The sequence below is a fragment of the Triturus cristatus genome, chromosome 4_1 (assembly GCF_964204655.1).
Source record: "Triturus cristatus chromosome 4_1, aTriCri1.1, whole genome shotgun sequence".
Taxonomy (NCBI): domain Eukaryota; kingdom Metazoa; phylum Chordata; class Amphibia; order Caudata; family Salamandridae; genus Triturus; species Triturus cristatus.
In genome coordinates, this window is record NC_140585.1 from 134,700,704 (window position 1) to 134,725,703 (window position 25,000).

General features: G+C 42.5%; 2 non-coding genes across 2 annotated transcripts; both read right to left on the reverse strand.

The window, feature by feature from the left end:
* Positions 1 to 750: 750 nt before the first annotated feature.
* TRNAR-CCU (transfer RNA arginine (anticodon CCU)) lies at positions 751 to 823 on the reverse strand. Its single transcript has one exon. It is a non-coding gene; the product is annotated as a tRNA-Arg (tRNA).
* A 3,105-nt stretch (positions 824 to 3,928) lies between these two features.
* Positions 3,929 to 4,001, reverse strand: TRNAR-CCU (transfer RNA arginine (anticodon CCU)). The gene has a single exon. It is a non-coding gene; the product is annotated as a tRNA-Arg (tRNA).
* Between the last annotated feature and the right edge of the window lie 20,999 nt (positions 4,002 to 25,000).

Consider the following 25,000-nt stretch of genomic DNA (forward strand, 5'->3'; position numbering starts at 1 on the left):
AAAGCAGATTGTGTGACCATTGGCCAAAAACGACCACGAAAGGACTCGAACCCTCAATCTTCTGATCCGAAGTCAGACACCTTATCCATTAGGCCACGCGGTCATCCGTCCACCTGAGATGATTTTTATCATGTAGGTGGTATGCATGGATGGAGAACATATTATTGAAAGGTATTCAGGTTTACATCCCATAGTGTTCTTTCAGCTCTTTTCGCTGGAAGCACTTTTTTGGAATCTATATATTGAGAATTTTATGAGTACGATATGCTTTTGTTTTCCTTTTTCCATACAAACCTCTTTCCTCATGAGTTTAAAGCTCATTTGTATTCTCTACATAGCTCTGGAAGTTTCCAGACGTGGAGTGAAACTGTTTTGAAAGTAGGACAAATTGCTCCTTCCTGCATATGCTAATTTTTCACACTCACATAGGTTGTACACGTTTTATGTATCCTGGCTTGACCTATTCAAGTAGCTGAAAGCCTGTCACCACCTCTAGAAACAAGATTCACACCAATCCAATTCAAATCATTTTTTCCAAAGGAATATGTTCTGGCCGGTCGAAAATGCATCTCACAAAAATAGGCATTTAAAAATCTACTTTGAAGTTTCAGAACACTAACATGACTGTGAAGTGTACACAAGTAAAATGGGACCGTTTCAAAGTACCTAAAACCTCATAAACTTCTGAGAGGAAGCATGTAATAAATCTACCTAATATTCTGGAAAAGAAAGAGGGAGGATTTTTGTTATCACCTCAGATGGGACTCGAACCCACAATCCCTGACTTAGGAGGCCAGTGCCTTATCCATTAGGCCACTGAGGCACACATGCATAGCACTTTTCTAGAGGCATTATTTAAATGTATTCTATGGTCAGACACCGGTGTGTGCACACAGGGCATTTCTCACTTCTCTCTATAAGTAAACTTCCCATTTTCATCCTCTTCCATCCCCGACTTTAACGCTCTCTTCTATGCTATAATGGAGACTTTGCAATTTTAGCAAGTGGAGAGAAATTGGAGAACCACTTTCGACTCCACACTTCTTCTTCACTTACTTCTTTTCTCAATATACTGGGCTTAGAAAATGGTATCAAGCCATCCTTATCATCAGTAGGACACGGAAAGAGGCACTAAGTCTCCTAACCAAGTTCAACCACACTCTGCAACTTAACCATTGCACTACAAATTAGGCAACGGGGGCATCAGCAAAGGCAGCCAATGTGCCGATCCTTTATAGATTTTGTGTAGTACTTTTCTTACTCGGAGGCAAAATCAGCACTTTAACTGCCCAAATCATACAGATTTTACACATGTACCACTCTATGCACACATAGGCACACACCTTGCAGTTCTTCTACACACACTTAAGCTAAAAACCCATTCTGTCACGTCAAAATTCTGCAAACCTATTACATATTCAGTGAATCGGCATAGAAGCACTTTTTAATGCCACTAAAATGCACAAGTAGTTAGACTGAAGATGCAACCTGAATGAGTTTACAGTATGTACTCCACTTTATTAATGATTAGTAATGAGAAAGTGAGGACTACAAGAGTATTGGAAAATACTTTTTCCACTCTGAATGTAAAGCAGATTGTGTGACCATTGGCCAAAAACGACCACGAAGGGACTCAAACCGTCAATCTTCTGATCCGAATCAGACGCCTTATCCATTAGGCCACGCGGTCATCCGTTCACCTGAGATGATTTTTATCATGTAGGTGGTATGCATGGATGGAGAACATATTATTGAAAGGTATTCAGGTTTACATCCCATAGTGTTCTTTCAGCTCTTTTCGCTGGAAGCACTTTTTTGGAATCTATATATTGAGAATTTTATGAGTACGATATGCTTTTGTTTTCCTTTTTGCATACAAACCTCTTTCCTCATGAGTTTAAAGCTCATTTGTATGCTCTACATAGCTCTGGACGTTTCCAGACGTGGAGTGAAACTGTTTTGAAAGTAGTACAAATTGCTCCTTCCTGCATATGCTAATTTTTCACACTCACATAGGTTGTATAAGTTTTATGAATCCTGGCTTGACCTATTCAAGTAGCTGAAAGCCTGTCACCACCTCTAGAAACAAGATTCACACCAATCCAATTCAAATCATTTTTTCCAAAAGAATATGTTCTGGCCGGTCGAAAATGCATCTCACAAAAACAGGCATTTAAAAATCTACTTTGCAGTTTCAGAACACTAACATGACTGTGAAGTGTACACAAGTAAAATGGGACAGTTTCAAAGTACCTAATCCCTCATAAACTTCCGAGAGTAAGCATGTAATAAATCTACCTAATTTTCTGGAAAAGAAATAGGGAGGATTTTTGTTATCACCTCAGATGGGACTTGAACCCACAATCCCTGGATTAGGAGGCCAGTGCCTTATCCATTAGGCCACTGAGGCACACATGCATAGCTCTTTTCTAGAGGCATTATTTAAATGTATTCTATGGTCAGACACCGGTGTGTGCACACAGGGCATTTCTCACTTCTCTCTATAAGTAAACTTCCCATTTTCATCCTCTTCTATCCCCGACTTTAACGCTCTCTTCTATGCTATAATGGAGACTTTGCAATTTTAGCAAGTGGAGAGAAATTGGAGAACCACTTTCAACTCCACACTTCTTCTTCACTTACTTCTTTTCTCAATATACTGGGCTTAGAAAATGGTATCAAGCCATCCTTATCATCAGCAGAACACGGAAAAAAGGCACCAAGTCTCCTAACCAAGTTCAACCACACTCTGCAACTTAACCATTGCACTACAAATTAGGCAACGGGGGCATCAGCAAAGGCAGCCAATGTGCCGATCCTTTATACATTTTGTGTAGTACTTTTCTTACTCGGAGGCAAAATCAGCACTTTAACTGCCCAAATCATACAGATTTCACACATGTACCACTCTATGCACACATAGGCACACACCTTGCAGTTCTTCTACACACACTTAAGCTAAAAACCCATTCTGTCACGTCAAAATTCTGCAAACCTATTACATATTCAGTGCGTCGGCATAGAAGCACTTTTTAATGCCACTAAATTGCACAAGTAGTTAGACTGAAGATGCAACCTGAATGAGTTTACAGTATGTACTCCACTTTATTATTGATTAGTAATGAGAAAGTGAGGACTACAAGAGTATTGGAAAAGACTTTTTCCACTCTGAATGTAAAGCAGATTGTGTGACCATTGGCCAAAAACAACTACGAAGGGACTCGAACCCTCAATCTTCTGATCCGAAGTCAGACGCCTTATCCATTAGGCCACGCGGTCATCCGTTCACCTGAGATGATGATTATTATCATGTAGGTGGTATGCATGGATGGAGAACATATTATTGAAAGGTATTCAGGTTTACATCCCATAGTGTTCTTTCAGCTCTTTTCGCTGGAAGCACTTTTTTGGAATCTATATATTGAGAATTTTATGAGTACGATATGCTTTTGTTTTCCTTTTTGCATACAAACCTCTTTCCTCATGAGTTTAAAGCTCATTTGTATGCTCTACATAGCTCTGGACGTTTCCAGACGTGGAGTGAAACTGTTTTGAAAGTAGTACAAATTGCTCCTTCTGCATATGCTAATTTTTCACACTCACATAGTTTGTATACGTTTTATGAATCCTGGCTTGACCTATTCAAGTAGCTGAAAGCCTGTCACCACCTCTAGAAACAAGATTCACACCAATCCAATTCAAATCATTTTTTCCAAAAGAATATGTTCTGGCCGGTCGAAAATGCATCTCACAAAAATAGGCATTTAAAAATCTACTTTGCAGTTTCAGAACACTAACATGACTGTGAAGTGTACACAAGTAAAATGGGACAGTTTCAAAGTACCTAATCCCTCATAAACTTCCGAGAGGAAGCATGTAATAAATCTACCTAATTTTCTGGAAAAGAAAGAGGGAGGATTTTTGTTATCACCTCAGATGGGACTCGAACCCACAATCCCTGGCTTAGGAGGCCAGTGCCTTATCCATTAGGCCACTGAGGCACACATGCATAGCTCTTTTCTAGAGGCATTATTTAAATGTATTCTATGGTCAGACACCGGTGTGTGCACACAGGGCATTTCTCACTTCTCTCTATAAGTAAACTTCCCATTTTCATCCTCTGCCATCCCCGACTTTAACGCTCTCTTCTATGCTATAATGGAGACTTTGCAATTTTAGCAAGTGGAGAGAAATTGGAGAACCACTTTCGACTCCACACTTCTTCTTCACTTACTTCTTTTCTCAATATACTGGGCTTAGAAAATGGTATCAAGCCATCCTTATCATCAGTAGGACACGGAAAGAGGCACTAAGTCTCCTAACCAAGTTCAACCACACTCTGCAACTTAACCATTGCACTACAAATTAGGCAACGGGGGCATCAGCAAAGGCAGCCAATGTGCCGATCCTTTATACATTTTGTGTAGTACTTTTCTTACTCGGAGGCAAAATCAGCACTTTAACCCTATTAGTGCCCTTTGAAAATCCTTCAGTGCCAAGCCATTTTATGACTTTTTGTAATGCTTTGCTCTAACATGCTGTAGTTTCTGTAATTACGATTATAATGTTGATAAACTATATATTTTTGGTTTCAGTACTTCTTGTACTATAAATTTATATCTAAAACATACATTTATAAAACAGCCTGAAGTCACATGACACAATTCAAGATGGCCGACAGGTGACAGTGAAAATGATAAGTGTAAATGACCGCGTTGGTAGGGTAATAAAAAAAATTGTGTTTTCCAAATGCAGATACACAGAAATATTTATTATTCTGTTAGCTTACCAGGTAAAAAGGCAGGTTTTGAATTTATTTTATGTTTTTGTGTTTTTTAGGGCTATCTATCTAACTATGACATACATATAAGGCACATACATTTTTCACGTGTTTCTATTATTGTGCAGAATCTAAAGTTATAAGCCTAGTCAAATTGGTGCACAGTAGTAAAATTGATGTTTCAGAGATGGTGGTTAGTAAAGACATGAAAATTCATATTTTTCCTGCTTTGGACAGCACTTTACGTACTACAAAATGGCCGACATGCTGTTTCTTCTGTTGTTGTTTTTCATATAATGGTCTCAATTTTGTTATTGGACATGTGTTTAACATCTCAAAATTCATTTTCTGACCTTTATGCAAAGCAGTGATGCCTATTTTGTGAATAGGTGGCAGATGATTTCATGCTTAGTCTCTTGTAGGTCACAGTCCTTGACCTTTGACCCCAAATGGTAGCTCCTGGAAGTGTGCAAAGGATGTATCTTTGTAACACTGATATTGTTTATGCAAAGTGAGGTATCATTTGAAAAGTCATTGTCTGATCTCAAGGGTCAACTAGTCAATTTTTTTAAGAGGTTAAAAAAACGTGACCTTTGACCCCTAAATACACATTTTCTTGTAACTTTTTTTATTTTTTATTCTGTTACCCTTGGATCAATTTCAACAAGTGTGGTATTATCGGACTTGTCAAGAAAAGCAACAAAAAAATATTTGTTCAAATTGTTGGCGAGGTCATAATATTTGACCTTTAACCTCTATTTTCACTTATTGTAAGTGTTTCAAGTTGTTTATTCCATTACTGCTAGATCATTTTGTGCAAGTATTGCAGTGTTTGAATTGTCATGATAAGGACATACATTTTGATGAAATTGGTATGGGGGTCATGTGGTTTGACCTTTGACCTCTATTTTCACTGTTCTAAGTGTTTCATGGTCATTAATCCAATACAGTTAGATCATTGTTTCAAGTGAGTCATTATTGGAATTATCATGACAAGTACTTAATTCCTATTTAGTTACTGTGTTGGAGGAGGTTATGCTTTTTGACCTTTGACCTCTAATTAAACTTGTTTAGGTGTTTCATGGTCGTTATTGCACTACCCTTGGATCATTAGTTACTAGTGTTGCATTGCAATTGTTTTGAAAAATGCTTCCATTTTCATTGGTTTAATTGGTGTTGGGGGCTCATGTCTGTAGACCATTGACCTCTAATTCCACTATTCTAAGTCTTTCAAGGTCATTAATCCATTATGGATGGATCTTTCCTGTCCCTACGCCCCCTACACCTCTACTTACCTCTACTGTCATTGGTCTCCCTCCTGCAATCTCCGTAACGATGCCTGCAGCTGGTTTGTCAAAAGAAGAAACTCCACTGAGAAGCAGTAGGCGCCTAACGCTGAAGTGGTACCCTGCACTCTGCCCCCCTGTGCTGCTGGGGGTGTATGTTTGGTGCTGCTTTTTCCCCTTCCCCATGCCACCCCCTAACGTTAGCCTCCTGAAACCAATATACTTACCTGTAAGTAGTGTGGCTCCAGGCACCCCAGTTTCCATTGAAACACACTGGGCCGAACTCCAACTTTGACCTCTGTACCCAGCTGCCCCTGTGTACTGGAGGTGCAGGTTTGGTACTCACCTGACCCTTTGTCCATGCTGACCTTTGGCCTCAAAGACTTTAACTGTAAGTGTGGTACTTACCTGTTTAACCACAATATTGTTTTCCCCATAGGATAACACTGAACTGTTGTGAAAATATTATAATTGTCGACTTTTGAAAGTGAAAAGTATTTTTATTTAACAAATCTGATTGTGAAGATCTAAGTCTTAAAATAAAAATACAAAGTATATGTTTCTAAATTGTTGTGGATCTCCTTTTTGAGTCAGGTGTCTATTATTGATCATTTTCGAGCAATAAATGTCCAACAGACCTAAGGCTCCTTTCCCACAGTACCACTAATAGAGCGTTTTGGGTTTTACATTGAACCATGTACACTTTTGGGGAACCCCTGGACGCTGTGCACGGTATTACCACCTAGTGGCAATATCATATACAGAGCCAACTTCCTACACTCTTTCACATAATTCACTATAAAAACTCTTCTCACTTTGCAGTCAGAAAAAGAAAAGTAAACATCAATGCTGCAGCAATTTGTCAGAAGACATAGCCAAATATTTGACCTCTGTCTGTGAAGCACCTTCAAATGTGAAAAGTTAAACACAGAACTTAAAGCCATCTTTATTTTTTTCTAGGACTTTCAAAACCCACAAAAGGACACAATGTGTGATTGAGAATGACACCTTTTCAATGCGCCATTCACCTATGCCTAAAAACACCAATGTGCCCAGAGTCTTGTTCAATCATGCTCTGCTGCTTGAATGCAAGTGTAATGCTGCGGACCATTGTTAGTCTACGGCCAATTAAAAACAAGAAAGTAACAAGACAGCATGAAATAAGGAATGCCATGGGAGAATGGCAGTGTCACATGTAGTTATAGCCCTTTTTAATCATGTTCAAGTGCTTGTCAGCAAGGGCAAAGGTGGATACAATGGAGAGATTTGAAGCGGTTAACTACCAGGAAATGGAAATAAGGCCATCATTACAGTAAAGGTTAACATTACAATCTAATTCAGTCACCAGAATTAAAAGTAGTATCAGCTATTCAAAACTAACAGTGAAAATATATGTAAATACCTATTTCGCTATAAGAAAAATTAGCCGAAGAAAAATAAGTCATGTCGGTAATATCAAATTTGTTTTAGGCTATCTTTTTCAGTTTGTGAAAAACATATATTGCTGCAATGCTTTTCTAAATTACCTCAAACAGTTATTACAAAATGGCCGACTCTTTCCACTGAAAGGTGCACTGTGTCTGCTTGTCCTTCTTCTCTGTCAGCATACTCTGCCATGAGCAGCCAAAAAGATACATTAGCCCCCTCGCTGACAGAAATTTCTCTGACAGGGATTTGGGTGTGCTGGAGAGTGGTTGGGTTTTTAGGAGCTTGTGAGAGAATTACTGATCTTCAATTGTTTTGTTTTTTCAATGCTACAGATTCTTTTTTGTGTGAATATATAGGGTGTGTTAGGTTTAATTTTTTAATTATTATTAGTAAAAATTGGGCAGTGTGAAGGAGGGTTTGTTTTTTAAATTAACCATAGACCTCACCAATTTTTTGGGTGTAGGAAGTGTTGGTTAATGATTTTTACCTCACAGAAGTTACACAACTAAGGCTTGTGAGGGAGGGTGCTAATTTTTTCACCTGTGCTTTTTTTCAAACTAACAACATGAACACCAAACGATTTAAGATTGACACAGAGGAATCTTTGTTCAAATTTTTGGATGAAGCTCCAGATATTTATTCAGAGGGTGACAGTGACATTGAGGTGGATTCTGGGGAGGGGCAGGAGTCCAGCAGTGGGGAAGAGAGTGTAGGTGATGAGGACTTTGGTGAGAGTGGAGAAGAAGAGGAATTATCTCAAGAAGATGTGTATGAGACTGTCTGGGATGAAATTGCACCAGGCAATGATAACAACAGTTATGGTATTGAGTTTACTGTGAGGAATCCAGGAGCTCGGAAAGTTCCACCACGAAATTCTCTCCCAGTTGCATATTTGCAATTGTTTTTAACTATGGAACTGCTTGTACACATAGTACGTGAAACAAACAAGTATGCAAGAGATTTGCTGGACAAAATGGCAAACTGGATCAGTGAGCATCCCCATTCACGGCTACGCCGATGGATGAATGGGGGCTTGACTGTAGGCCTCTTAAAAAAATGGATTGGTTTATCTATTAACATGGGCCTCATAAAGAAACGTAATGTGAAACATTACTGGGATTTGTCACACCCTTCTCAGGCCACACCTTTCTTTGGACAAGTCATGCCATTGTGGCAATACCTTATTGTCACAAGAATGCTTCACATAAATGACAATGCCACTGCAAAGGTGAGGGAAGTTGAAGGTTATGACCCGTGGCATAAGATTAGGCCAGTACTTGATTCACTAAACCATGCTTTCAAGCGGTACTATGTGCCACATCAGGTGATTTGTATTGACGAATCAATGATTGGCATGAAAAATAGGGTGGCTTACATTCAATACATGCCTAATAAAAGGCATGCTAGGTTTGGCATTAAGAAATTTGAGGTATGTGACAGCAGTAACAGTTATGTCCTTCATGTTGATTTATATTCTGGGAAGGATAAAACAATAGGAACAGAAAAGGGGTTTGTGTTCAACAAGGTGATGAGTCTTCTCCGCTCATGTGATTTACTAGGTAAAGGGTATCATCTAATGACTGACAACTATTACTCAAGTGTCAGTCTAGCGGAGGACCTACTTGAGAACAAAACTCTATTAACAGGCACAGTGCGGGCAAACTCTAAAGGGCTGCCTCCAGAGATTGCAAGGGCCAAATTACAGGCAGAAATGTCTAAGTATATGAGAAAGAAAGGGGTATTGGCATGCGCCTTTAGAGAAAAAAAAAGCCAACGCAAGCCTGTTCTACTGCTGTCCACCTCTAGCCTAGCAGATGATGTGACTGTACAGACAAGGTCTGGGAAGTCAATCATCAAACCTCAGGTCATTCTAGACTACAATAAAGGAATGGGTGGGGTTGATGTAAGCGACCGCAAAATATACGAATTCGCAGCAGAGAGATCAACACACAGATACTGGTCCAAAATTTGGCGTAATCTGGTTGATGTGTCGATCATGAATGCTTACGAATTGTATAAATTGAATACTGATCCATGCAATGTTCAGAGTTGCCACAGTTTTATAGTGAGTCTTGTAGAGGCACTTTGTCTACGGCAGGATGGTGTTTCTCAAGCACACATATCTACAACACCACTACTTTCTCTTTGTAGTGAGGAGCACGGCTTTGCGCTGTTGCCTGGGCGAAAAGAGAGAGACTGTGCTGTGTGCTCTGACAGGAGTCAGCCTGGGCGGAGAAAAAGGTCCCGCCACTGGTGTCCTGCCTGTAAACTTGGTGTTCATGAGCAATGTTATCCCCAGTTAAGTCACTGTCATCCCTCTCCTACTGTTCAGGAGGAGCTAAACTAGCTTTTCATTGCCTTACATATTTCTTAATAATTATCATAATATTTTACATTATCATTACTATATTACTAATTTAAATATTTCAGTGTTTGTAGTTTATTGGAAGTAGTTGTAGGTTGAGTAAGTAACAGTTATAAAACATTTTTAAAAAAATAAAAATCAAAAAAATATAAAAATGTAAAAAGTAAAAAAAAATGTTTATTTTTTTTGTTCTTTATAGTTCAAACCTGTAGGATAGTATGTGTAAATAGTTTTTGAGTACCTTCTACTTGAATGGGTCCCAAGTTACAAATGAAGTCAACCTCGGCCAAATTAGATATATTTTCAGCAGAAAGAAACAAAGCACATGGCTAAATAATCTGTTTTGGGGCATGATATCTAAGATTATGATACTGATTCCAGCTCTTCTACAAAAAACACATTTAATGAAAGGAAACATAAATGTATAAATGGTTGCACATGTGTATAACACTGGAATCTTAACCCTGCTCCAATTTCACCTGCCCTTTTGCCTAGTAAAATTGTGAAATGGCAGGCCTGTAAGAGTTTAATTTGGTTGTAAATGTGTACATAGAGTCTCTGGATCGAGCTTGTTGTAGCCTCATGGCATAGCCTGAACGCAACCACAGATGGCCTGCACCTTTGAACCCCCTTACAATACTGAAAAGGCGAACACAAAAGAAGTCAGAACTTGGTTCTTAGTAAGCAATGCACTTTCAGCTGCATAAAGTAGGGCATCAGAATTAGTCCTCTTTTTCACAGCATGGCCAGAGAAACAGGGTTTCACACGGGAGAAATGTGTAGATGGATCCACCACTTTGAGTGCATAGGCAGCCGACAATGAAGTTTAACCCCGCTTCAGTACCAATTGTACCTTTGCCTAGCAAACTTGAAAAATTGGAGGAGCCTGGGAAGCCCATGCTGAAGCATGGATGTCCTGGAGATAAATGGTGCAGACAGAGCTAGATTTAGCTCACCCTACTTTATGACCATATGGCCTCCAGACTTAACAAAGCAGAGTCCATCTCCTCTTTGTGATGCATGATGAAATTGAGGATGTGAGTTCTCCTACTAAATCATTATAGCCATTGGTGTCTGCTAAAATAGATTTTGGAGTTCAAAGACAGATGTGTCCGTGACTTTTATAAAGCTCATTCTACTCCTTGGAATGCCAGAATATGTATTTAGATCTGATACTGTGGCCTGACTGGAGCCCACCAAGGTGAGATATCTCTTAGAATTTGCACCACTGCCCTACATCATATACGGAGAGGTACCTGAGAGGGGCAGGCCTATACCGGGAGGCTGAAGGAGGGGCATGTGGCAGCACTGATGGATGGAAGGTACACACCAGGGACCTGTTGCTTGTGGGAGGTGACCCTCGGGGTGATGCTGCCTTCGTGGTAGTGAAGACCAGGTACCATAGGACAACACAGGGATGGGCCTGCGTATTTGAATGTAAATGAGGACTTCTGCTGGAGGTGGCTATTCTCTTACTGCTGTGCTCAACCAGATTACCCACTGCTGTGCAGTGAGGAACTTTGACTACAGAAGGTGTCCGAGATCAATAGAGGGATGCCCTGATCTGCCTGCTACACAGAAACAGAGCATTGCAGCCACGGGTGCCCACAGAGATGGGAATTTCTTACAATGGACCAATGGCTTTAACTGGTCTCTGGTGCAAAAATGAGTGAGAGGCACTCTACTATACTGGGGTGCATAGGCAAGCTGCCCTCCCCCTTACTCCACATTATTGTACAAAGCTGTACCACAGAGTTGGTGGATGTCTGCTCCGTTGCTGGCCCGACTCAGTGCCCCTTACCTAGAAGGAAATAAAACTCTCCTTCCCTAGTGGAGAACACTACTGCCGACCCTGAACCTACTTCTATAACTACAAAAATTTGTGACAGAGCTACAATGGGTTAGATAAGGTCTAAATAGCCAACAATGCAGCCCAGTTCTGAGGAGTCCCACCCGCAGTGCTGGTTACAGACATCCATGATACACCAGAGCCTTCTATGCAACTTCACTTTGACAAGGTGCAGGCTGCCATCATGGATACCAAGCTAACACTCCAGCAGGAGATCAGTGCTGTGTCGATGGGGTTGGGATTGATCTGGGGGAAACACAGCAAACTAGCAGATCAGACGGACACGTTGAGAATTCAATGAGTGAGTTACAGCTTGAACAGAAGGCAGTGAACCCTAATGTAGGGACCTCTCAGAGAGAATGTGCGTCCTGGAATGACGCGCGGAAGATGTGGGGTGGCCTAACCGGCGCAATATTAACAAGTGGACCTACTGTGCTTTTACACCGGTTTGTGTAAAATGGACAATGTTATGTGGCCAGATAAACATTTACAAACCCAACTCAGGGAGGCCAGGGAACGAAACAATGAGGGTGGCTCAGTGGCCGGCTGGTCCTGCTGGGAGGAAACGGGCCTGATGGGTAGATTTACTCCTCAAGAAGTATTACTAGATAAACTTCTGGCTTCAAAGGCTGACCTCCCATGGCTGGGCATTCCGTTGTTTTTGGGCCTGGAGAGTTGGAAGTGATTTATATGACAAACAGCTGGGAACCCACTATACGGCCCAGAATTACCACTGATAGGATTGTTTGTTGTTATAAGTTAACCCTTTTTTTGTTTTGCTGAATGGCCTCAGCAATAGTTCCTATCTTAGACACATGTGGAGCACTGCAAAATGGCAAAACACCTTATACCGTTTCCTGGTATCCCGGAAACTCCCTTAGAGGTATTTTACACACAGTGTTAATAAATGACTGACATTAAGGTACCTGTATAAATACGTCAGACAGGCAGTGTTAGACCTGTCAGCCCTAGGGTGGTCTTACCCTGTTTTTTTCCCTTTTCGCCTCATTTTTGCCACCATCTTTTTGTTGGCCCTAGGTCTCTGGGCGCCTTACCACTGCCAAACAGTGCTGAGGTGCAGGTGCTCTCTCCTAATAACATGGCTGCCACAGGCCCCTGCTACTGCGTAGTGGCCATTACATACACGCACTAGTGGTTAGGAGCAGGCTGGGACATCTTGATACTGTATCTTTACCATCCCGCCTTTTTGTCCCATACACAGATATGTGGAAGCTCCTGGAACCTTCCAGCCCTGGGAGGGATAATGCTTTACCGCCTTTACAGGAGGGTCACCTGACCTAGGGGTATAAGAGGAAAGGAGGGAAACTGAACTAGTCAGTTGGGACACCGCTGGACCTGGGGGAACCTCTGCATGAGCGTAGGCAGTTGGTCCTAGGGGAGAAACCTACACTACTGGGACTGACTGAGTTTAGGCCCTACTGTACCCAAGTTAGATGAGGGGCTCTGCCTGCCTACTGATCTTGCCCAGTGAGGGGGAATCCCAGGGGACCAACTCCAGCGTGCTGCAGGGAACCATCCTGCCCTCCTAAGCCTGCGAACTCAACCCCTACTCTTCCCCCCAAGAACCTGCACTGAGACCTGCTGTGAACCTCCCCCCTGAGACAAGCGCTGTGCCACCCAGGCGCTGTGAAGAAGAGGGGGACTGCTTGCTGTGGGTGTTGCTGATCAGGAACTGCCGATAAGCGCTGTGCCCACCTAGAGCTAATCCGCCAGAACTGTGCCCCCCCAGCACCATCTGGTTGGAACAGCTGTGCCCCCTACATGTTCAGACTCTTAGGCGCTGCGACTTCAAAGCACTGTCAGCCCATCACCGCCGCAGCCCAGGCCGTGGCTGAACTACTGTGATGCCCCCTACCTGTATAGACTCTCCAGCGCTGTGCCCTTCAAGCGCCGCAGGCCAGTCATAGCCACAGCCCGGTACCTACAAACTAGTGCTGTGCCCGGAAGCGCCGTAACTGCCGGAGAGTCACTGCCACGGCCCGGCGCCCGCTACTCGGAGGCCCCTCTGTCACCCAAGTTCGCCTTCCTACCTCGCGCCAAGCTACCACGTCGGAATTGGTGACCCCAGTTCTAGCAGGCAGAATCAGTAACCCATGGACACATGTTGAAACCCTGTGGGCCCACCAGCCGGGGATGTATGTGGGGTCATATCTCGTACTGGGGATAACAGTTAAGGATATTGATTACATCCTTGAGAAGTGCTATGAATATATGATTGGAATATATGTTGTAACATTTCTATAAAGATATGTTAAAAAATAACATTCTTGGCAAAGCCAGGAGTGACATAACAGGAGCGAGTTTGCCTTGAACCAACTGTACAAAGTGGTGCTGTGGGTCTCCTGTCACCAAAAGCACCTCAGTGAGGGCATTAGCTAGCACAAGGCAAGCTGCCATAAACCTGCAAGCTGTCCCTAGGCTAAACATGTGTTCTTGACGGTTGTTGAAGACCCGATCCACCTAGAGGGAAAAAAGAGAGAGGGTGTGCCTATAATCTGACCCTTTACTAAACATTGTTGGTACAGCCAGGAGAAACCAAAGGAGACGGAGGTTGCCTTGAACCAACTGTACAAAGTGGTGCTGTGGGTCTCCTGCCACCAAAAGCACCTCAGTGAGGGCATTAGCACAAGGCAAGCTGCCATAAACCTGCAAGCTGTCCCTATGCTAAACATGTGTTCTTGACGGTTGTTGAAGACCCGATCCACCTAGAGGGAAAAAAGAGAGTGGGTGTGCCTATAATCTGACCCTTTACTAAACATTGTTGGTACAGCCAGGAGAAACCAAAGGAGACGGAGGTTGCCTTGAACCAACTGTACAAAGTGGTGCTGTGGGTCTCCTGCCACCAAAAGCACCTCAGTGAGGGCATTAGCACAAGGCAAGCTGCCATAAACCTGCAAGCTGTCCCTAGGCTAAACATGTGTTCTTGACGGTTGTTGAAGACCCGATCCACCTAGAGGGAAAAAAGAGAGAGGGTGTGCCTATAATCTGACCCTTTACTAAACATTGTTGGTACAGCCAGGAGAAACCAAAGGAGACGGAGGTTGCCTTGAACCAACTGTACAAAGTGGTGCTGTGGGTCTCCTGCCACCAAAAGCACCTCAGTGAGGGCATTAGCACAAGGCAAGCTGCCATAAACCTGCAAGCTGTCCCTAGGCTAAACATGTGTTCTTGACGGTTGTTGAAGATCCGATCCACCTAGAGGGAAAAAAGAGAGAGTGTGTGCCTACAATCTGTCCCTGTACTAAACATTCATGGCAGATCGAGGAGATACAAAATGAAAGGCAGGTTGCCTTGAACCAACTGTGCAAAGTGGTGCTGAAGCTCTGCTGGCAGCAAAAACACCTCAGTGAGGGCATTAGCTCAAGGCAAGCTGCCATAAACCTGCAAGCTGTCCCTAGGCTAAACATGTGTAGTTGACGATTGTTAAAGTTCATGGTCCACCTAGGAGGAAAAAAAGACAATGTCTATAAGCTGACCCTATGCTCCTCTTGTTGAAAGAGTAAGAACTAGATCCGGATTCCTAGAGTGTATACCAAGATGTTTCACTGGACGCCCACAGATTTGGTATACCTTCTAGTCACCGACTTACCTGAATGATGTTTCTTTGGCAACATCCAACAGTCTTGCCAGCCTGACGTGATTGTTCATCTTCTTCATCTTCATCACAGACATCATCAAAGTGTTCTCATAAGTACGTTTTCCACAGTGATAAGAAAAAACATATTTCAATGATTAAGCACTACTAGTCACACATCCCCAAATTGCACCCAACCATTTCTATTACACTCACCCTCTTACCTCTCACAGTTGGATAGTAAGTAGCACATTCAGTGGCAAAGCATCCTATCAGAAGCTCTCATGCAAAAATGGTTGGTATTAGTGAAACCATGTAGTGCTAAGCCAAGGGCAAACAAATCACTATCAAAAAGTCATAGGTCACCCTCTCTCACCCCCACATCAAACATGACTGACTTGCCACTACTTTCTATCAACCCACTTGTCAGTCAACAAATCATGCTTCTCCGTGTACTTTACTGTTAAGTTAGAGTGCTATTTCTTAGAGCCATTCTATTTACTCTGCACTGTCCGCAAGGTCATGCAAGGCTAAGCTCTTTGTTTATCCAAGCCTAGATCAAAAGATAATCACAGAACAGGACCCTGCCTTCTAGACTAACAACCCACCTGACCATCCCCCTTACAACAAGAGACCAATGCTTGCTTCAGGTTCACCAAACAAGCCATGTAGCAAGAGGCACAAAGTTAGATACCTTTGCAGGATATCAGATATCCATGTTTTGTCATATTATCCCGGAAGTGTATCCTGGTCCTGCAGCATGAAATGTTTAGGCCAGAGTAGGGGCTATGTGAAGAGTCAGGTCTTCAATTTCTTGTGGAATTCAAAAACTGAGGAGGTGGCTCTGATGTGCAGGGGCATATCATTCCAGGCTTTAGGAAGGAGAAAGAAGTCATGACTGCCAGATCTGCTTCTCTATATGCAGGAGTGTGTGCAAGTAGGAATGTGGCTTATTGGAGGGTTCTGATAAGTGTGAGAGTTTATGTGATTGTTGAGGTATATGGGGCTGTACTCCTATTAGGCACCTTCGAATGTAAGGAATAACTGAAATAAAAGAAGATATCTGGTGCATTACTTTGGAGCAGAGTAGATCTTTTTTAAGTCTTGTGGGGTGCAGCTTTTCATATCATGAGTACAGAGCAATGCAAAAGTTACATCCTTGGAAGTCGTTCCAGTAAAATCACTCAAAACAGGAATGCCTTAGATGTCACTCACCTCTCTCCCAGACACTGACAATACAGTCAGACACTTTACAAAGCAACCAATGCAATCCTATGCTCATGTTATTCTTATACATTCCGAAGTCCCATGACCTCATAAGATATTACATCACTCATGACATCTTCTATGACATCATTGATAATATCACAGTAACATTTGAATAGCATTATTGATGAGAAAACTGTGCATGGCAAGGGTGTGAGTTATAGTTACCTTAGGTCACAAGTTATAGTTACATGAAATAACTCTCTAGAACAGCTGCACTTCTATGGCATTGTGCGTGTATAATCTGAACCTAAATATAAAGTCTGTGTAACCTTTGGTGTTTTAGCAAATATATCTATATACACATATATATGTATACATACATAGACACACACAGACACACATGCATACCAGCAGACACCGACACTCATAATAATAAGGCATCAATGCATACGAGATAGCCCATAAATTACTCCCCTACATTCATAAGAAAAATAAATATAACACATACTCTCTCACACATCATTAAATAGCCGCACGCATGATTAATCAGTACTGTATCTATGTTCAAACATCATCAAATGTGATTTGAGACCCATGCACACCAGCTATCAGTATTAATGTGTCGAATCACATACACCACAGACAACCATTTATACCGTCTAACCCTTACTCAACCCAAAAAACAACTTTCAAACACCCAAGCAAGCCAACAGACAACCTTACAGGTCATCAGCCACCCTTACAGGCCATCAGACAGCCATGTACCATATCACATACGCACAAAAGGCACCTATGCAACATGCACCTGTCCACATTCACAAACACATATGCACCATACATATTTCAAAACACAGAACCTACCTGAATTAAATGCATGATTGATAGCAGAGCTGAACCTACAGAAGTAGCACTGCGTCATCAGACAAAATATGCGAAGTGAAACAGTTTCAGCTGGGAATCATCTATAATGACACAAAGTATTATTTTCGATAAGAACACTTTTCATAGTGTATATCACTTATGCTTACAGTCAAATACTAATGTTCACAGACACATATTGAGGAGTCAGGCCAAAACATGAAATTCTAAGGACAGACCAAGAGTGGGAAATTGAAAAAGATAATAGTGAGTAAAAGACACACAGAGAGCAGTAAGGCTATTTATGCCACTATAGGGAGATGAGAGTTTGGGAAATTAGCTGGTTAATTAGTGTGGTGCATGACTTACCTTGAGACTGCCTTTACCTGCCAATATGCCATCAGATACTCTAACAATGCCAAGCCCTTTCACAGGTGGCCCAAAAACAACACTCTACCAGCACTCCCAGAACTCTAAAATGCCTCTAGGCTCCCTACCCACAATTCCATACTCTCATAATGCACACAGAGGTTCTCCAAATGAGGCAACACATTATCATATTACCACAGACCTATACAATGCCTCATGCACAGTAACACTCAGGCAAACAATCCCAAAGTACACAAGATTGCCTCATGCACCTCCACCTGACACCTGACACACTCTGAATGCCCCCAAACACAATCAAAAGACCAAGCAACCTGATACACTTCACAATGAACTCTGAAAACCTCACATCACCACCAGTAATGCCAACAATGAACATACAGGGCCCTATTCTCACAGCTACATTTGCAAAGGAAGTCGTGTACATTTCAAAAACAGTCACCATCTGCTCTGCCAATTCCTGGTGTTCAGCATCTGTGAGCTTGGTCTTTTGCAGTTAGCTTAAATTCTTCCCTGTCCCCCAGCAACTTGGGTGTTTCCTTCAACAGCAGTCTCCTGTTTTTATCATTCTTTACCCAGCACCACAATAACTGCAAGATTCCAACTGTTCACCACCAAGAGATCATGCCTAGTCTCTGTGCGAGTTAGGGGAATATTAGAAAGCTTCAAGCACCTGCTATGAGCTCTTTCCCAAAACACATCACTCCCTCAATAAAATTTTCAATTTTGCCGTATTATGCATATTATAAAACAAGGGCTCCCGGTTTTATGGTATTTATTTTTTTGCCATTTCCGTCTGTATTTATCCATATTTATTTTTTGGGCATTTTTTCTGTATTTATCCACATTTATTTTTTCCACAAGTAAAAGACGATGCTACAGCTAGTATTTTTCCACATTTATTTAAAATGACAATGCACACATGCGCTCACTTAAACTAGCGATTTTTTGTGGCTTTTTATCAGTGCTTTAAATGGTCCGGTACTGAGTAATTTGAAAAGGAGAGTACCTGTGCTTCTCAGTGCTGCTATAAAAACACGTTAGGATAGAGTACAAACACTTATCAGGAGCAAACATGTGCCAGCGCTTCTGTATTTCCATCTAAAGCCAGCTAGAAATCTGCCTTCAAATGTCTATGGTTTTCACACAGAAAGTACGTAAGGTTACCTATATTGGTGGTGGTGTGTTTATGTGTAGTTAGACAGACAGATAGGTAGATCCCAAGCTACACACCACGTGCCCTGAAAGTTACTATCTCAGTCTAAGGTTCCCCAACTGAAAATAGATGCTAAACCACTCTAGGGTGATCCCAGCGAGCAGAATAAATTGTCACTTATTCCACTCCATCCATGTTTTCTCACACCCACAGCAAAGTTCGAAGGGCATGAACATATGAAGCTGTGCCAAAAAATGATCATTCTCAACCACAGACAGAATGCTGTGTGAAATTGGTATTCCACAGCAGATGGCTATTTTTTTACATATTGAAATGCTTCATCACATCAAGCTTTCCTTTCAAATTTAAAATATAGACAGAACTCCTTGGGTGAAAAATTACCTGATGCTGGTTAACAGAACAGATGCTGTCCTTACAAAAATGCAATAATTTTCTATTATTCCATGCATTTCACATTTTACCTTTCCCTCATTACCTCTGTCTTGGGCAGTCTGATATTCCTTCCACCTCCCCTCGTTCGCCTCTCTGCCACCAGCAATCTGCTCCATATTCTCCCTCCTTTCCCTCACAGGCACGTCCTTGAACCGGAAGAAAACAGAACACAGCCCAGGGTAAGGAAACCTTCAAGGTCACGGGGAGGTCTTTGTTTCTCTCCTCTTCAGTCACCCATCCTGCTGGGACACAGAAGGTTCACCATCTTTATGTTCCAGCGCCTTGATGTCCTTTCTCGGATTGACATGAGCTGCAGCCCCTTCTAGCAGTATATAGTGAAACAGCAGAAGGAAGGCTCAGTCTGGTGGTAAAACTGTGTCAGCTTTCCATCGTCCTTTCTAGCACACTAAAAAGTTATGCCCATGTATTCAGCTGTATGGGTGCACTTTCACAAATAGCTGGGCAAAATCTTGTGCAATTCTATTTTGTGTTATGTACATGTAATACGGAACCCCAGCTGACCAAGAACTCCAGAGTGGATCGTGACACTCCCCTCCTCAACACGGCAGTTAGCGGTCTAGTTGGCGACCGGCGCTCCCCGATGACGTCAGACGCCTGTGGAAAAGGAGTGGAGAAGACGGACTCGGTGGTCATCGGAGGAGAGGAGGACACGGAAGAAGGAGACACGGACAAGACGAGGAGCCCAACAGGACGCAAGACAACAAAGGAGGCTGCTGGCGTAGAGGGAGAAGACTGTAGTGGGGGCTCGTTGTCGGAGCGGAGAGACGCTGTAGTATCCGGGCGCCCCAGAGAGGAAGAGGACGCCCCGATACCCACTGCTACGGTCCAGGAGGACTGTAGCTCCAGGCAAGTACACTGGTTACAGATATTGAAAAGGCTTACGGGGCGGGGAGGTCAGAAGAAGGAGACCGAATAGCGAGCAGCAAAAAAAGGAGGGGGGGTCAGGGGACACCGACTATCAATCGCCTCCTCACACCTTTTTCCTCACCCTGGTGATGTCTAATCCATTTTATTTGTTTTGGTGACGGTAGCACTTACATTGGCTGACAAGCTGTTAGACTGATCCCATTTCCAATTTCCTTTCTTTTTTTATCCTCATCACGAGACGACGGAGTCAGCCTAACCTCCAAGAGAACCAGAGAGGAGGAAGAGCAAGAAAAGGCCAAAAGGAACAGAGACAGGAGAGATATCCACTCAGTCTTCCCTGAGTTGTCTTGAAGGACAATCCACTAGTTTTCGTTCTGAGCAAAGACGTTTTCTTTTTAGTCTTTTGTCCTGGACATTAATAATGTATTCTGCAGTCATTTTTTCTTTTTTTTTAAATAAATAAACAACCATCCTTTATGCGTGGATAACCTCATTACGTAAGCCACCGACTGCTGGACTTCATTAAACCTCGTAGGCGAACCCCCCTATATAATACAGTATAGTTTGAATACTTTTTCACCAAATTAATTGTCACGATTTTTCATGAAAATCTCACCGGCTTAAGACTGGCTCGATAAGAAAATAGAAGACCTGCACACCTGAGGTTTACCTGTGCGGGACATTTTCTACTGAGAGCAATACTCCCGAGCCCCTGACATCTCGCCTTAATTCTGTATGCCCTTGAGAACAATTTTCTTATAGTTTAAAAAAGCTGAGTGCCAGGATGCGCTGCTGCAGCACTGTGAATTTAAGTGATTAAAACATGCATTGTATGGGCCTGGGACAGGAGGAGTCAAGGGCGTTGGGGGAGGCTACGGCATGGGGTGAAAGAACAATAAAGCCTCATTAACAAGTAAATGGTCTTTCAAAAGACCTGTGAAGTACTCTGGTGCGGCTGTGTGTGTGCCCGGGATGGAATTTCCAGCAGCAGAAAGGGGGCCTGGAGAGAACTCTGGGTTTGAGCATGGCAGCGCTGCAAAGTTTTCTAGTATTTTGCCGTTTCTATATATAAATACAGACAAAGGAAATATAGATTTCCGTCTGTATTTATATGTAAAAATCCGTAAAAACAGAAAACCGGGAGCCCTATATATAACCTACCTCATCGTTCACTAACCACTGCAATCGACTGGTTGGTTCTTTCCAGAAAACATTGCACAATGTAAAGTATTAACCATGTTTTTGGGGCCAGGATAGCAAAGCTCTCTCCAATCTGCCACTGCTCCTTACATTTCATGTTGCCAACCACTGCTTATGCCGAGGCAGCCTTTACTTTATCACAGCCAAGGAAGCATCATTTGTCCCGTCAAGGTTCCGATCCCCCTGACCATTAATCCAACTGCTTTGGGATGGCCTCTCTACTTACACTCATGCCACTGGCACTCTCTCAGAACATAGGCATGATCTATCAGTTTGCTTTCTTGAAGCACAGAGCCCAGACTAACTATAGCCAGGAAACAAACTGTGGGCTCCTACCACACTAACTTGATATGTATAAATATGTCTATACCAAAAAGATCAGAAAAATTTAAATGTTATACAGCTGAATCTTTTTTTTGTTATACCTGCATATCATGTTACATCCACCACCAGTCTTTATATTCACCTAAACCTTTTCACAACTCCTTTGGACAGTATTGAAATAATGTTAAACAACTCTGCTAGGAGGGATAGTTGCATCTCTTTATAATAAAGCAGCTTCCATAAAGTAGTTCTTCTAGAACAGGGGGGACCACCACATCCTGGGGTCATACTGTAGGTACATAAAGAAGAGGAGAGGGAGGAGCGTGTGTGTTGTTCAGACTGGAAATGGATTAAAAAGCCTGATTTACTTCAGCACTGTCAGTTTCAGGTGACAGACTCTCCAGAGAGAGGAGGGTGTAGTAGGATCCCGCTGCAGCACTTTAATTCTTTATGAATAATGGTGCAAATGTACAGAAGACCTGACAACCGCTGCTGCTGATCTGCCTTTATGGTTTGGCTAGTCCATAGTACATGCAGTGGCCTAGTGTGGTGCCCCTAAGAGGACAGACCTGGTGGGAACGGCATTTCTACAGGCACCAGCTGGGAAATGGGTGGTGACCAATTTCCCACTGCATTTTGTGCCACATATGCTCCACACCCAGCCATATAAATCGTGGCCTGGTACTAAGACCTTTTAGAAAATAAAAACGAGTGTGTTCTCAGCCTCTGGGGCTTTCCCAGTGGGAGTCATACAAGTGCGTACCTTAGCATACAGGGTGCCTACCTTTACAGCCACCATCTTGTGCAATGTCGCTGCTCCACTTCAGACCCATCCTCTCTGCCGTTGTGCTTACCTTACCTTTGGTGTGTGACATCCCTTGGTGATGCCTGGCACTGCACCCAAGGTAACGGCTCACCTGGCCCATGCCTACTGCAGTGGCCTGAGAAACTTTCCACAGCACAATAAATGCCTAGTAGTACAGATGCAGGGTGTGTGTGGGAAGTGAGAAAAAGTCATGATCTGCTGAGACCACATGCTGCACTGTCTCTGGGACTTACACCACTTGCAGGGCAGACTTCAGAGCCAATAGCTGCATAAAGCTAAAGAGTTTATGCGTCCCCAGCTCGAAGTTGTCGTCTGACTGCAAGCTGCCAATTTGTTCCAAAATCACATTTGCAGCCATAGTCACACGTACAAACGTGCAACCATTTATTATTGCCCATCAGTCCGAGCCTCTCTCTGCACATTTCTTGTATAATTGTTCATTTCATGAAAGCAGCTTTTTTTTATTCAGACACATGCTTTTGGTTGACGTCGATTTTCATATTATGGGCTGAACTGGCCTGGCCAGCAAACACACATATTGATAAAATTGCATGTTACAAATACACCTGCAATGATTTTGAAGGAAAATGCTACAAAATTTCGTTGAGCTGTTCTTTGAGAAAATTAGGTCAGGGACATCTTAAAGATTTTTGGGGCCCTGAGCCAATCATATTTTGGGGGCCGCTGATCAGAACAGCTTTGAATTTATGACCTAATTTCAGCCCTTTCATGCCCTCTTTAGCCAGGCCACTGGCAGTGCACAGGGACAATGGTGCAAATTTTAAATGTGTTTAAATTTAACATGACGGAATAGTGACGCATTTTCAAAACTGTGACACAGCAGCAGCTAGCTAATATTACTGCAAATAATCTCTGTGACAACCTCGCATTTCTCATATGAGGTCCTGCTTTGATGTAAAAGAAACTTTATGATGGATGTTGCTTGAAACATAAACAATTTTTTTTCAAAATGTCTATAATATTTCTCACAAATTACACACTCTAAAAATAAATGTAAAGAGAACGGTATTTAAAACCATGTGTTTAAATACTATTCGAGGTCTTTGGGGCAAGACTCTACAGAACAGAGCTGGCTCTATCACGGGGCCCCTGAAAGGCTGGGTGTTGCCCATGCCTTAAAACGTAGAGAAAAGACTCACTCCACCCGACCAGGTGAGCTGAAGTATACATAAAATATGTTCACTGATATTTTCAAGTGCCCCATTTTACATATTTAGAAAGTCTTAACTTTCAACATAATAACGTGAATAATGCTGGGGTTAGAGCGCCAAGGTCAGCATAGAGGTAAGCGCAGTGACAAAGTACAAGAAATTAAATCTATATCAATGTGTTTTTATTGCCATACAAGCAATTTCATTTCTTGCATTTTGCTTACTTCTCTGTCGTCTTTGGAGCTGGGATTCGAGTCTCGGCGTCAGCTCCTGGACTAATCACAATTTCCCAGTGCCTACCAATAAATGAATGTGTGCAAGCGTAATGTAACTGGTGCTCATGTAAAGCTCACTAATCTATTTGGGTACAGTTCGCGCCATAAATAAGTTTAAAAAAGCATATAATACTGTTGTCCCCGCCCACCTTCTCCACCCCTGTCTGCAGTTCCTTTACAAAGTGCATGCTGCCGTGAATATTATTTTAAAGGTTGTTGACAGCGATTTTCTATCCTGAGGGTATGTGAGATTCAAACTAGTCACGGATCATTCACAGCAGCGGCGTCTTGTAGTAAAACACGTGCTAAAAGCCAACCAGCCTCCTTCATTGCTACCTCGATTGTGGGAATGCCTGTTACAGGCCCAGTTATAACCCTCATAACTTTTGCAAAGTATTGTAGCATAACGCTGGGCATCTAAAAACATCGTGCAGCTATTGCAAAATAAGGAAACTTTTTTTACATATGGTGTAACCTTGCCTCCTTTGCAGCCGTCCGTGTATCGTCTCTCTAACTTTCTCCAGGCTTTCACTGGTTACGTACCTCAGCTGCCCGGAACAAAACACAGATTATGTCGATTCAAAACTCCTTTACTGTTTTTTTCTAAAGCTCTATAATTGTTTACCGTACCAAGGAATACTACAATGTGGAAATAGTGAACTGAAGGCTGGGGCTGACTAGATCGGATCGTAGCACTTCAACATTTTACAATTAAAGTGATTGATAAATTTGAGATAAACTCACCACAGTACCTAATTAATTGGTGCTATTTGGTGAGCCATACCTGCACTGGTTTCTTGTTTTCCGATCAAGGCCAGCAGCGGTGGACACCTCGAGCGCGCACACTTGCTGCACTGTCTCTGGGGCTTTCGGCAGATTACAGCAATGTCTTTCAGCTGTCTGCGCCCTCTACTGGTAAACCAGGGCCAGTGCACCTTTCAGCAGACGC